Source organism: Talpa occidentalis, unplaced genomic scaffold (genome assembly GCF_014898055.3).
Source record: "Talpa occidentalis isolate TD23 unplaced genomic scaffold, MPIMG_talOcc4v2.1 talOcc4.3, whole genome shotgun sequence".
NCBI lineage: Eukaryota > Metazoa > Chordata > Mammalia > Eulipotyphla > Talpidae > Talpa > Talpa occidentalis.
This window is the reverse complement of record NW_023603184.1, coordinates 21700658-21715175: the sequence shown is the minus strand read 5'-3', so window position 1 is coordinate 21715175 and position 14518 is coordinate 21700658. Positions and strand designations below refer to the sequence as shown.

Below are 14518 nucleotides of genomic sequence, written 5' to 3'. Positions count from 1 at the left end.
TTCCTCCTCCTCCTCCCTCCCCTCCCTCCCTCCCCTTCCCTCCCCTCCTCCCTCCTCCTCCTCCTCCCCTTCCTCCTCCTTCCTTCCTTCCTTCTTCCCTCCCTTCCTCCCTTCCCCCCTCCTTTCATTTTCTGTAGGTTTACTCCTTTTTATACTATATATATTCAGAATAAGACTCGCCAACATTACAGAATACAAACATTTTCGTTGTAAACTCATAAAAAGAGTCAATATTATTTTGTGTATATTGGGCCTCCAAAGTAGTCAGAAATATATGCAGAATTTATTTTATTATGTTTCCTTAAAAATATGTACCTTACATCTAATTTGGCTAGTCTCATACCCTTATTCTTTTCTTTCCCAAACATTTGTCTAATGTTTATTACACCTAGAAGCATTGTCTTCCTGTCTGCTTCACATGAAAAGCACCCCTCTAAGCTACAAAACTCAAATCAAATCCTACCTCTTTCATAAGTCTTTCCTGACAACTCCAGCTGAAAACAATCTGTTTCACTTCGAGATTCCTGTTTCACACTTGTGGTTGGATTGTTAACTTGTCATTACTACTTACTGCCTTTTATAGTACAAGGTAGATTCTTTTTGTGGTCCAAATATTTAATGATGTTCCTACTGGATCCATCACCAAGCCGGGAATATTTTTACCACAAGGTTTCAGTAGTCCAGGTTCATTGCCCAGGGTCCCTCTATATGTAAGACAAGAAGACACCGGTCTAAAACATTTTCAAGTACATTTTCAACTTAATCTTTTTGAATGTGAGAACTGTGTCTTTTTTTTTTTTTTAAGAAATATTTATTTATGCATACAAGAATTGGGCTTGGGATGTAAGCCAGAGGTGTGGGAGGTAAGAGGACACACCAGAAAGAGTGGGGAGCAGAACAGTCAGACTGACTGAAATACACTGCTGAGGGGAGCAGCGGGCCAGACAAGAGAGGTCTGCTGGGCCATGTGGGTTGCTCCCTGGCCAGCTGGGGATCAAACTCATGCTGTAGTGGCTGGCAGTAGCTTGATAGCGCTGTGTTTATCCCCTGCACCACCAGGAAGGCCTGAGAACTATGTCTTAATAGTATTTGTGATACCTGCAATACTTTTTTTTTTTAATAGAGGCATTTTTTTTTATTTGTTTGTTTGTTTTGTTTATACATGTACTTGGTACAGTCAGAAGTGCGGGAGGGTGAGAGAAGTCACCAGAGCCAGAGCGGGGAGCAGAGCAGGCAGAAGGACCAAAGTACACTGCTGAGGGGAGCAGCGGGCGGCAGGAGAGGTCTGTGCGCCATGTGGGACCCTCCTCCGGTGGCCAGGGAGCAGCCGGGGATCGAACCGGTGTTGCAGAGGCTGCGGGCAGCTTCGCAACCCAGCGCTCAACCACTGCGCCACAGGGGAGGCCCTACCTGCAATACTTTCTATAATACTTTATAGAATATAGGAATAAAGTGGTGGAGAAGAATGAATATTTACTTTCTAGATATTGAGACCTTCTTTTGTTAGACTTTGAACTCCTAAATGTAATAGTTTCAACTGAATTAATAACCAAATCTGTTAGAAAATTAATTGAATTAAAACCAATTCCAATATTAAGGGCTTAAACTTCTTAATATGGTATTCAGGTTCATCTAAAACCTAATCAAGAAGCATATCCTATTATAACCCTTTATTATCTGAAACCCCAGGCTCTCCAGACTGCCTCTCACCCCCTGAAGACTGTACACTTTCATGCCTCCATGCCTGGGCTAAATTCTGATAACTTAAAATAATCAGAAGGATAGTTAGACAAAGAGTTTATTAGATCACCAAAGTGAGGATTTGAGACTGGGAAACTGGCAGATTTTATTCTGTGGAAGCAGTTCCAGTAAACACAAGTTTGAATTTAGTTTACATAGGTAGGAACAGTGAGCCATTGACATTTAGAATGTAATTATTTTGATAGGGGGGGCTTCTAGTTTAAACTGCCTGTCCTAAATAATGCTGATAGTAGAGGAAGGCACTGAAGGATTTAATCTCTTCCTTTGAGAAGAATGCCTTTCAGGGTTACAAAGATTGAATACCCATGTTAAATCCTTTTTATCTATTGATAGTTCCTTGTTAACCGTGTGTGTGTGTGTGTGTGTGTGTGTGTGTGTGTGTGTGTGTGTGTGTGTGTGTGTGTGAAAAGGATGGCTTTACCTTCAGGTAACAGATTCCTGCATTTATGATGGTACCTATGGAGATGGTTCTTCTAGACCAGTGCTGGGTCAGCAGAAAATTTTACATGTTCATAGCTCCTTTACCTAATTCTGTCAGTCATCCCACCATGCCAGCTGCTCCCATGCCTGAGGACATGAAGCTCTTATTTTCCTTTGCTTTTCCATAGACCATCATTTATGTCTACAGCTAGCACATATTTCATTCTACATTAGACTAATTCTTTATATTTTTGTTTCTTTTAGCAATGGAAAATTTTTCAAGGGACAAAATATGTCTAATTTATCTTCACGTTCCCACAGTACCCACCTATGTACTTGATAAATATTTCCTAAATGTTAAAAAACATGTAGGAAACACCCTTAGGCATGTTTGTCACATGGCAAGAAGCATTCCAAAGCATTATTCTAAATTTGTTTTTCAAAATTATTTTTCAGTATTTGGAAAAATAAGAACACAAAAATTACTGTACTTTCTTAGAATAATAAACTCTGAATTGTGGAAATTGTCTATTTGTTCTAGAAAAAAATGTACTTTCTCTACTGATGAAGCTATCTGTGTAATCCAATATATTATTTAGTTCCACTTAAAAAGTCTGCCTCAATGAAAAAGATTAATGTCTGTATGATTTGGCAGGCATTATAAATGCCTCTTTAGCTCACAGAGCAAAGAAACAAACCAAACCATAATATATAAATCATATACTTTCTCGCTACAGAGTCTAGCTTTATTTCCTTGCCTTCTATGTGTTTAGCACAAAAATTTAAAACTAAAAATTGAGGGCCTCCCTGAGTGGTACAGGGGTTAAAGACACAGGGCTTTCAAGCTATCACCAGCCTCTGCAGTAGGAGTTCAACCGCTCCCCACCCACCCACCTCCCCCCACCCCCGCCCCCACCCCTGCCCTGCCAGGGAGCTAACCCACATGCCACTGTAGAACTCTCCTGTCTCCCTGTCTGTTCCCCTCAGCAATATATCTCAGTAGATCTGCCTGTTCTGCTCCCTACTCTGTCTTGACTCCTCTCACCCACCCCTCATGCCTTGGGCCTACACCCCAGTTCTTGTATGCATAAATAAATAAAACTTTAAAAAAAACAACTAAAAATTGATACCTAATTAGCAAAATTAGTGTAATATTTATGGCTAACTATGAGATTTTATAAATTATTTACTAACTCTATGGAAGAGTATTAAGTAGACATTCTGTTGTATATTTTTGTACTCCCTATGTCATTTGAATCATACTTTTCTACATTAAGATACTCTGTTTTCTAAAAAGTAAAAACAACCTTATATAGTATCCTATTATCTGAATAAAACTGCTGACCAAATCTATTCATGAACAAGGAACTAAAAATGTTAAAAAACAAAATGGAATTTTTAAATTTCAATCACATATTTCTACAAAGTAAAACCATAGCCTAGATTAGTTGTTGATGTTTTTCTGAATCTTGGCTTAGATTTTGGGTCTTAAACTTGGCTACATTTTCTGAAACTTGATGCTTTACATGGTCTTCTTATGAGTTTCAGCAACGTGAAGGAAGTTGGGTAACCTCTCTTCTTGTTGTTGTTAATTCCGCACATGACAGACATAAGCACCAATTAGGGAGATCTGCCTAAGGCATAGAACATTGAAAATAGATTTGTGTTGAAGCAAAGAGGATTGATGTTAGAAAACTAAAACATAATTGTGTGAAAGAGAAATTGAATGAATGTAAAAAGAATGTTCATATACTGGAAGAACAAAAAGAACAATGTATAACACTATAAAGAATTAGTGGAATAAAAAAATTAAGTAAAGAATGTATCTAGAAGTAAACTTTGTGCTTTGACAATCCCACAATCAAGATGTAAAGCAGTATTAACAAATGAAAACCATTCCTATATTTTATTCATAACCATAAGATGTATGAATTAGAAAAAATGGCTGATGTTGGAAATAATCAAAGGCTGTTCAAATTACAGAGGATATCATGCAGAGAATTGCACATTACTTTCCCACTGTGTCATAGTTGTGTGTGTGTGTATGCATGCATATATTAAATAACACCTACATACTTTCATGTTCTGTGCTGTAGATTTTCACTTTTACTCTATCAGTGATGTAACTCTTCAAGTTACTCTCATTCTTTGACTTTGAATGCTATAAAGCAGTTTGAGATTACTTACACACCTCTGAGCCCAGAGAGGTATGATCACTATATTTCCATAGAGAGGAGGTAGTGGGAGAGAAGGAGCATTTTGAGAGGACAATGAAACAGAAAGAATCTGGTAATCAGTTAAGAAGAGAGGAATTCCAGAAATGAAGAAAGGGAAGTAGTTGGGATAATAAGAGTTTTTTCCCCTTCTTTCCTGTTTTATAAGATTTAAAGATTCTTTTGATGGCAAGATACATCAAAACATACTGACACTAGGATAAATAAAGTCTGACTCCTTGTTACAGCTCCAAAAAAGAGAATGCCAGATAATCACACAAAGGGTTGCTTTCCTGGGCAGAGCAACATTAAGCTGAAGCTATGGAGGGCAGTTTATGTATGGCAAGGGGGTGAGTTTAGCTAATTTAAAAGAGCTTCCTGTGAACCGCCAATTTTGGGGCCCTTATGGTGTAGGGGCACTAGTTAGTGGTATGATTTGTGGCCCCAGGTAGATCAGGAAAAATGCAGTTCATAGTGACTCAGAGCATGAGTTCAGTAAAGGAAATGTTAGGCTGTGAGGTTAATTGACTAATCAAAAAGGAAACTGACCAGACTCTAAGCAAAACCTCAAAACTAAGTTAAGGTAGCATAAAAAATCAAACAAGAGTTTGTTTAAAGAGTTGGTGGTAATAGTAAGCAAGGAGATCTCAGGCTATTGCTTTCCTAATGGAATTACAGAAAAACCATGTGGTGAATGAATATTATGTCTCTTATTTTTTAACTTTAGTTTAGCAAATTCCACTGTGTAAATTGTTTCCAGTTCTTCTGACCTCATTCCCGGTAAGGTTTCTAGAATTATAACATTCCCTTGCAACATATGGGAATATACCATGATATAGTGAACAAAATGCAAAACTCTGCTCTATGCTTCAGATATTCAGTACTCATATTTTTATAGTATGCACCTATGCTCTTGACAGTCACCACTTATCAATAAAAACACTTTCCACATTCTTATTCAGACTCATGATGATCCTTCTTTCAGGATTACAGGCAGACACTATCTATGGATGGAAATTGGCAGTTCAGATGAAACTTGCCCACCCTTAGTCTACATTATGATGTACCTGCCACATCCAAATTCCAGATCATAACCATGACATTTCCAATAATTTATTTTGGAATATAATCCAATTAAAATTTAACTGAACACACAGTGTTTTAAAACACAAATCTTAAAGGTCAATCTTTTTAGAGATCCAAAGAAGTATAAGTGGTTACTTTTTCACTAATCTTTTACTGTTAACTCAACTAATCTAATTAAACTCTGGCTTTGGTTTGTATGTTCTCATTCTGAATCCAATTTTGGAGTCAATTTGATTTGGGGGATAGCCATTCAATTCCTGGTAAGACTATTACTGAAAAATAATGTTAAAAAGTCTCCTTTAGGGCACTCTTTTCATCTCCAGATTTTTCAGCTGACTTAGGCTGTGGGAGTTAAGTAAAAAGATACCTTCCCTGACTCTTATCTGTTCTCTTCTGCCACTGAAGCCAAAAGGAAAGAAATTATTTCGTGTAGAGTTTAAAACCTTCTCTCGATTTTGCCTGATCAGAAGTTTATTCTCAATGTCTTCTGCTCTTTTCTTCTCATGGCTTCTTTCCTGTACTGTTATAAGGTATTTGACTTAATTCTATGTGTTGTAGAACCCTCAACACCAAAGTTGCTCACCTGACCATGAGTTAAGATACATGACAGAAATAGTTCTCTGTTTTTAAGAATGATTCATTTATTTCCTCTTCAGAGTATTATGTTGTCACATCTACACATATTATTTCATATTGGTTTCATTTTAGAGGTAAAAATTGTTGATGTACAGGCTCTTCTTCCTCCTTAAAAAGAAATAAGAGGGCCTTCCTTGTGGCACAAGGGGTTAAGCACCACACTATGAAGCAATCCACAGTCTCTGCAGCACAAGTTCAATCCCCGGCTAGCCAGGCAGCAACACACATGGTGAGGCAGACCTCTTCTGTCTCACCTACTGCTCCCCTCAGCAGTGTATTTCAGTCAGTCTGCCTGTTCTGTACCCCACTCTGTCTCTGGTGAATCTTCTCATCCCCCATACCTCTGGCCTGTACCCCAGCTCTTGTATGCATAAATAAATAAATCTTTAAAAAAAAAAAGAAATAAGAAAGCAAAGCCAAAAGAAAGAAAGGAGGGAGGGAAATGAACAGACTTTCAAATCGTTAGACTCAGACATGAGTCTGAATTTCACCTGTGCTGTTAAATATATCATTTTTCTAGTAGACAGTGAGCATCTGTGGAGCAGAACCTGTGACTTCATATTCATATAACGACTGTACCGAGGAGGTTGGAGAATGAAGGAGAAAAGAAATAAGGAAGGGAGAGGGAGGAAGGGAGAAAGGAAGAAAAAAGGAACCATGAAAGCAATGGATGCCTAAAAGTGTGAAAATGTGATGCTATAAAATGCAGAAGAGGGAAAGAAAGCATAAAATTCTCCAGTTCTGTGATTTTAATGATAGTAATATCCTTTTCCCAGGGGATTGTTGTAGAGTCAATAAGTCTACAATAAGATCTTTGTGGCAGAAGCCATGGAACATGACCAGCTTTCTACCCTCTGCCCTTACCTGAGCAGGGGGATGTGCCAACTTTGTTGGGGCTGAGGCACTCACTGCTTTTGGGCATTCTACCTCCCTGGTCACAGTGTGTGCAGGCTGCAGGCTGGCACAGGCTGTTGTGAAAGCTTCACCTCTGGCAGGTATTTCACCTCCCTCTGTCCTCAGTGTGAGTTGTCATGCTGGGGCTCTGGCTGCCACCCCAAAATGCTCTGCCTGTGGGAAGCACCCAGACTACTCTGAAAGCAGCAGGCAGAGGCAGCAGCAGCAGAGATGGTTCCCTTGCCCTGATGCTCCAGGGAATGCAGACCCACTGGGACTATAGTATCAGTTTCCTAGGCCTAGAACAAGCTAGCCCTGGGGCTGCAGAATTATAGGGTAACATGGCAGGCTTCCAGTGGAGCCCACCTGCAGTCACTGGGACTTGTGTCCCAGCACTGCTGCTGGGTTCCCTGAATTGTTAAACCTATCCAGCTGAGGGGAGCCAGTGTAGTGTGCCTCTGTTCCCACTGAGGCAGGATGGAGACCATGAACCTGCCCTGACCTCAGGGCATGTGGAGTCTGTGCATGAGCCAGAGTTTTCCCTTTTAAATCCGATACCAGGATCATAAATGGATCAATCAGTTTTAAGTTCTCCAGCTGGCAGTCAAGCTCATTACTTGGACTGAAAATGGGAGTAAGTTGATTGGTGCTTAAAGGAACCCATCAAACACTTAGGATTAAAAATTGTCCAATCAGTCTTATAGAGTGGGAACTGTGAAGGAGGATATAAAGCATTTCAGGAGCCAGCTTGGGACTTAGCCAGCCTCTGGAGAAAGAAAGACTCAGTGGCTGTCTTCCACGGAATTCAGCAAACTTCTGCGAATCCCCATAGATTTTCAGACTTCCAGATCCCTGGATCTCCACAGACCTTCACAGAGACCAGGCTGCTGTACCTGCCTTTGGCCCTACCTCTGACATCTGCAAAGAATATCATCAGCCTCAGCTTGGTGTCTCAAAGAATTGTTGGCTGTTGGTTTATACCAATAGCTCACAAAGAGCTCTGTAGTATTGGTGTCTCTGACTTTCCGCCTTGTGACTGGTGCTGATAGGGGCTATTGACTGTTGACTGACACTCTGTCCAGCCACATTTGAGAGCTGTCTACCACCTCTGCTTCTCTGGTACCACGAAACTGTTGCTGTCTGGTCTGGTATCAGGTACTGTCCAGCCTGGCCTGTTGCTGTGGGCTGCTGCAATGTCACCTCAGGGGCTCTGCCTATGAGCACTTATAGCAGCCACAGTGAGTTGGACTCTGGTACACCGCTGACCATTGTGCCACCAGCTCCAGGCTCTCATGGCAGTGCCATCTTACACAAGTGGCCTTTGTTTGGGACTATTGGTCACTGTGCACACTATCTGGGGTGAGATAGCGGGCCACTTGTGGCCTTATAATCTTTTTGCTTTTCCCCAACCTCATATTTATTAAATAAACCCTGTTCTTGCTGGGCCCTGAACCTGAGTGGTGTATTGCAATTGAGCGCATAGGTGAGAACACACAGTGATCTGTTCCCCACCTTGGCATTATCCTTTGACACTATCCCTTAGTATTGTTTTGGCATTGTCTTGTTTACCATTTTAAGATGATGTAGGTGATCAATTAATAGTAAAATACCTAACCTTCATTTCACAGTTGCAATATATCAAACGGTAAACTAAATATTTAATAAGTATTATCTTATATAACAATCAAGACATGCCTGTGAGAGATGGGTTATTTGTTAATTCTACTTTGCAGATGTGAGAACTGATAGAAAGGTTAAGTAATTTGCCCATAATTCTTAACAAGTAACGAAGAAGCTAGAACCTGACCCTGGTTTTTTCTGTCTTAAGTCTGGACTCTTAATTATGATGCTAATTTGAGTGACAATGTTATAATTTAATATATCTATTTCCTGACAGCTTCAGTGGGGAAATCTCTTAGCAGGTGACTCTAGAGTCCAAATGGCTACTGTGATAGCAGCAAGATGGCAACATTTTCTTCTGCCAAGAGAAGTCCACTGACCTCAACCCTTCCCTGAATAGTCCTCTTACTTACAGTGGGGTGCGATATCTTTCATGGCAGGTAGTTTGGTCTACTGTTTGCTTTGAGTAAAGTCCTCTGATGAGATAGCTTTAAGAATCATGTCTCAAAACTCTTCATGTAAATCAGCAATTGGCAAAGATTTTTATGTCTGTAAAATAAGTTATAGTTTTAATTATGAAAATTTCAGCACAGTTTTTTTCATGCTTCAACAAAATAATCCTACATTTGCCATTATCAAGTTTGCCATTGTCATTATTCTTAAAAATAAATGAACACTTGGTCCCAGGTCTACCTGCAAGAGAGTGCCAAGAAATGTGCCAGTAAAATCTCACTTATAATGTAAAATGTTCTGTCAACAAGGATGTCAAAATCAACAACTGTTGCTCTTAATAGAGAAATTTCATTTAGTTCCCCTTTGATGAGCACAGTCTTTTCTTCCTGTTACTGTCCCATCATCCAATGACAACTACTTTTTCTCTTCAGACATTGAATGGTTTTGTGGTTCATTTATTCATCAATCATTCAGCAATCTTAGAGCTCAAACTGTGTGGAAGACTTAATATGCAAAGATGGATAACCTAGTCCTGCTGTCTAGGGACTCACAGTTTAGTAGGGGTAATAGATGCACAAGAAAATAACTGTGATAGTGCATTATAAATGAGATATAAAGAAATGGAAAATGCTCAAAGCACTGGACACAGACACTAGACATAGCAACATTACTGCAGGGAGATCAGGGAACCCAAAATAACGATTAAGCTGCTCTTAGAAGAATGAATCCAATTTCTTCAGAGGCAGAAAATACAGGGTGAAAGATCTTTCTAGTCAGCATGAACAAAGGCATGGAGGCGTGAGAGTGCATGGTGTTTAGGAGATTGTGACATTACATCATGTCAAGTCTACTACAGACAATAATATATACACACATCTGTTTTGTACTTTATATTGGAACCATATGTTCATTGATATCCTACCTCAATTTTGATTCATTTTCTCCTTAGTTCAGTTTCTAAGTCAGCCTTTTTTTCCAACTGTGGGTTGTGAAATAAATTTAGCAGTTTTTTTTTACCATTATTTCTTTTCAATTGAATGGTATAGAAAAGACTAGAATAAAACCAAATAGAATAATATCAGTGTGCATTAACTTAGGAAGGTAAGTACTGTTTCTGTGAAACGTGTTTGGGTTATGTGCGTCTGGGTATTTCTATGCATTCATCCATAATGTATTTCTTATCATGGTCATAATAAAAAAAGGTCTGAAAGTCACTGAGTTAGTAATATTTTCTATTACTTTTCATTGCGCTAACATTATATTGGTTATGATTAAACCTACAGTCCAAATCAACCTTGGTTTTTAATGAAGTGACAAGTGACACAGACTGACCTCATTTATATGCCTGGCACACAGGCAAGCATCTGTTTTACTGAATTCTAGTAACATTTTACCAGATGAAATGATTCTAGCTTGGGAATGAAACCATCATTTATAATGTTATTTTAGCATTATTTTTCTATTCTGAGTTCCAAACTATTAAATTAAAGACAATATATAAAAATATAACCAATTAGTAGTAAGCTTCCTAGGGGAAAGCTTCTTCTATAATAGCTGTTTATTCATTTGACAATTATTTATTGAGTGCCTACTATATGCCCAATGATTTTCAAGAAATTGGAGATACAGTGGTAAAAAAAAGAAAGACAATGTTATTGAAATATAAATATTTTTTATTGAGGTAACATTGGTTTAAAATGTCATATGTGATTTTAAAGGTATAGGGTCACCTCCTTCAGGTGTATGTTGCAACACCACACCCACCACCAAAGTACCTGTAATCCGTGTTCCCACCCCACTTTGCTCTTCCCCCATCCCACCCATTGCCTCAATTTTCCAGTCAGTTTTCTGGGTTTGTTAATGGTTTGGTTTTATCTGGCTCTTTGTTTTGTTTCTCTGTATTCCACACAAAAGTGACACCACCTGGTGTTTGTCTTTTTCCTTTGGACTTATCTCATTTATCATAATCCCCATTAGTCCCATCCATATTGTTCCAAATGGTAAGAGTTTATCTTTTTTTATAGTTGAGTAGTATTCCATTGTGTATATATACTTCATATTCCTAATCCACTCACATGTATTGGAGCACTTAGGTTGTTTCCATAGCTTACCTATTATAAATAGTGTGGCAATGAAAACAGGAGTGCATATATTCCTTCAAACTAGTGTTTTTGTATTCCTCAGGTAGATAACCTAGAATCGAAATTTCTGGCTCTATGGTGGGTCTCTTTTTAATATTTTGAGAACTATCCATGTTGTATTCCATGGAGGATGGACCAGTCTCCATACCCCACAGCATACATTCCCACCCACATTCTCACTAATACTTGCTGGTTTTGGCTTTTTTGATATGGGCCATTCTGGTCTTTCTCTCTCTCTCTCTCTCTCTCTCTCTCTCTCTCTCTCTATATATATATATATATATATATATATATATATATGTATATAAGTCATGTGAACTGACAACTCATTGTGCTTTTGATTTGTATTTTCCTGATGATAATTGATGATGAGCATTTTCCATGTGTCTGTTAGCCACTCATGTGTTCTTCCAAGAAGTACCTTTTTTGGCCTCTTGCCCATATTTAGAAGGAATCCAAATTGGGAAGAAAAAAGTGAAGCTATCATTATGCAGATGATAGGATAATGTACATAGAAAACCCTATCAGTCTAGCAAAGTGGCAAGTTCCAAAATCAATATACAAAAATTAGTTGTGTTCCTATATGCAAATAACAAACTAGAAGAAGAAGAAATCAGGACTATAATTCCATTTTTATTTTTATTTTTTTTAAGATTATTTATTTATACAAGCACTGGGTACAGTCAGAAGCACAGGAGGGTGAGAGAATTCACCAGAGTCAGAGCGGAAAGCAGAGCAAGCAGAGTGATGAAGTACACTGCTGAGGGGAGCAGCGGACGGCAGGAGAGGTATGCGTGCCATGTGGGACCCTCACCCAGTGACCGGGCATCGAACTGGCGCTGCAGAGGCTGTGGGAAGCTTTGCAACCCAGCACTCAACCACTGTGCCACCGAGGGGGCCCTATAATTCCGTATATAATCCCACTAAAAAAATAAATACCTAGGAGTGAACTTAACAAAGGAGGTGAAGGAACTATACTATGAAAACTACATGACAGTGTTAAAATAAATAGAAGACACAAAGAAATGGAAAGAAATGGAAAGAAATCTGGTCATAGATTGGAAGAAGCAACATTGTTAAAATGGCATCTTACCCAAAGCAATATACAGAGCCACTGCAATCCCTAACAAAATTTCAGTGGCATTCTTCAAAACATAAACCAAACATTACTGACATTCAAATGGAGTCACAAAGACCCTGAATAGCCAAAGAATCTTGGTTAAAAGGAGAAATAATGACAGCATCACACTTTCAGACCTTAAACTATACTACAAAGCTATAATAATCAAAACAGGATGGTACTGGAACAGAAACAAACACAGTGGTATAGACTGTGGTATAGACTAGTGGTATAGAACTGAGAATCCAGAAATACACCCACACCTATATGGAAAGAGAATTTACAACAAATGAGACAAATATACATTGGAGAAAGGAAAATTTTTTCATGAAATGATTCTGGGAAAACTGGACAGCCACAAGCAAAGGATTGAAACAAGCCTACTCTCTCACACATACACAAAAATTAACTCAAAATGTTTTTAAAAAAAACATGAATATAAGATACAAAACCATGAAATACGTAGAAGAAAACATCAGCAAACAATAGGCTTCAGTGATATCTTTGTGGATTCATCTCAAACAGTAGGGAAAACAAAAGAGGATATAAACAGTTGGGACTACATCAAACTCAAAGTCTCTGCACAGCCAAAGAAACTACCACTAAAACAAAAAGACACCCTACTGAATGGGAGAAAGTATTTGTACAGCATACATCTGACAAAGAGCTGATATCCAAGATCTACAAAGAACTCATACAACTCAACAAAAAGAAAACAACCCAAACAAGAAATAAAAATATTTTCTATTACACATTCATGCTAAATTTGAGTTTCTTCAATTGAAATTGTACAGATATTTTTATAAATGATTTAAAAGCAAGGCACAAAAATATTTAATAACAGAAAAATTAAAAACCCTTTTCCAACTTAGACAAGAAAATCACACTGTAGCAGATACTGCTTAGATGAGTCAGTGGTATATTTCATGAAATGATGTTAATTTATCCCCTGTGTAAAAATTAGAAGACATGTGCTCATACATAACACCTACTTTGCAAAAACATGAGTCTTGCACAGTAGGGAATGATTAGTTATCTATGCTACTATTACGTTATTCTTATAAAGTTTAACTCTTTCCATTGAGAGTAAAGCAACAGATTTTTAAAAAAATTGTATATGAGAGTATACAGAGTAAACCTTGAACTTTTCACATGAAATTTCTCTCCTTTAATTTATTCTTTGTAGTTTTGAGTAGTGATGAAAGTAAAAACGTTTACTCTTTATTCTTAACAATATATGTAACTGCCATTATTACAATTTATAAAATCAATTTTGCCTGCCTTGTGATATTTATAATTTTTTGATTTCAATAGGTATGAGTTGAAAGCCTATACTATGGACCAAGCTAACAGGTAAGGAAAGATAAATGCATTTTACATATGGATTAAGTATTTCAATGAAATGTAAATAAATGTTTTCACTTATTGCATTGCTTCATATACTTCAACACCATTTTATGCCTCATAGTACTTCACTTACGTGTGACTATCACTGTCTTTAACTGCCATTTTGAAGCTATTTAGGAACATGAGAATGTCTTAGTTTCCTTTGGAAATTTACTTTAATCCAACATCTATTTCCATGCTACTTAATTTACTTCAAAACATCCCTAACCCCTATCATCTTTTGAAAGTTTGCCCTGCTTTTCAGAATAAGTGAGTATATATATTACTTCCATGAGGGATTTTGAGAAGAGAGAGGAGTGGGTAGGGAGGTGAGGCAACTCTATAGATGAGGAATTAAATAATTTTGTTATGAAAATTTCCTTCTAGTATTTATATAAAAGGTAGTTCATATTGGAGAAAATGTTGACGATGGCTGAGATACAGAATAACCCAGCCACTTTTAATATTGATATTCTTTGAATTATAACCTAAAAAGAAAAACTGTATTTTCTTTAAATCTGGCCTGACTTGTCTTTTTTATGCTGTGAAGTTTCAAGAATGTATTTAGACATTTTCACTTTATTAGGTCAGGCATTTTCTTCCCTTCTCTTCTCATTAGGGCAGTTAGTTATAACTAATTCTGGTCTCAGAATTAAATGTCTTTAGGTTGAGAGCAAGGCAAGAAAACTCCTGGACAAAAAGACTGTCTGACAAATATATCAGTGGCAGATTAGAATATATAAGTAAAAATTCCATTTTGAAAAACACAGAATGAAAATTCAATAGCA

The 14518-nt window shown here is 37.8% G+C and overlaps 1 protein-coding gene across 10 annotated transcripts in view; it reads left to right on the top strand.

Moving 5' to 3' along the window:
- The window catches only part of GAS2 (growth arrest specific 2), a 279708-nt gene that overhangs the window by 145980 nt on the left and 119210 nt on the right, over positions 1 to 14518 (top strand). For 6 of the 10 annotated variants that reach the window (XM_054699337.1, XM_054699335.1, XM_054699336.1 and 3 more), the window contains 2 exons: positions 11878 to 12012; positions 13659 to 13697. The exons of 2 other annotated variants lie outside the window; for them this stretch is intronic. The gene's annotated coding sequence lies outside the window, so the exon portion shown is untranslated. The remainder of the gene's footprint in view (positions 1 to 11877; positions 12013 to 13658; positions 13698 to 14518) is intronic. 2 more of the 10 variants (XM_054699338.1, XM_037522574.2) reach the window with 1 other exon arrangement.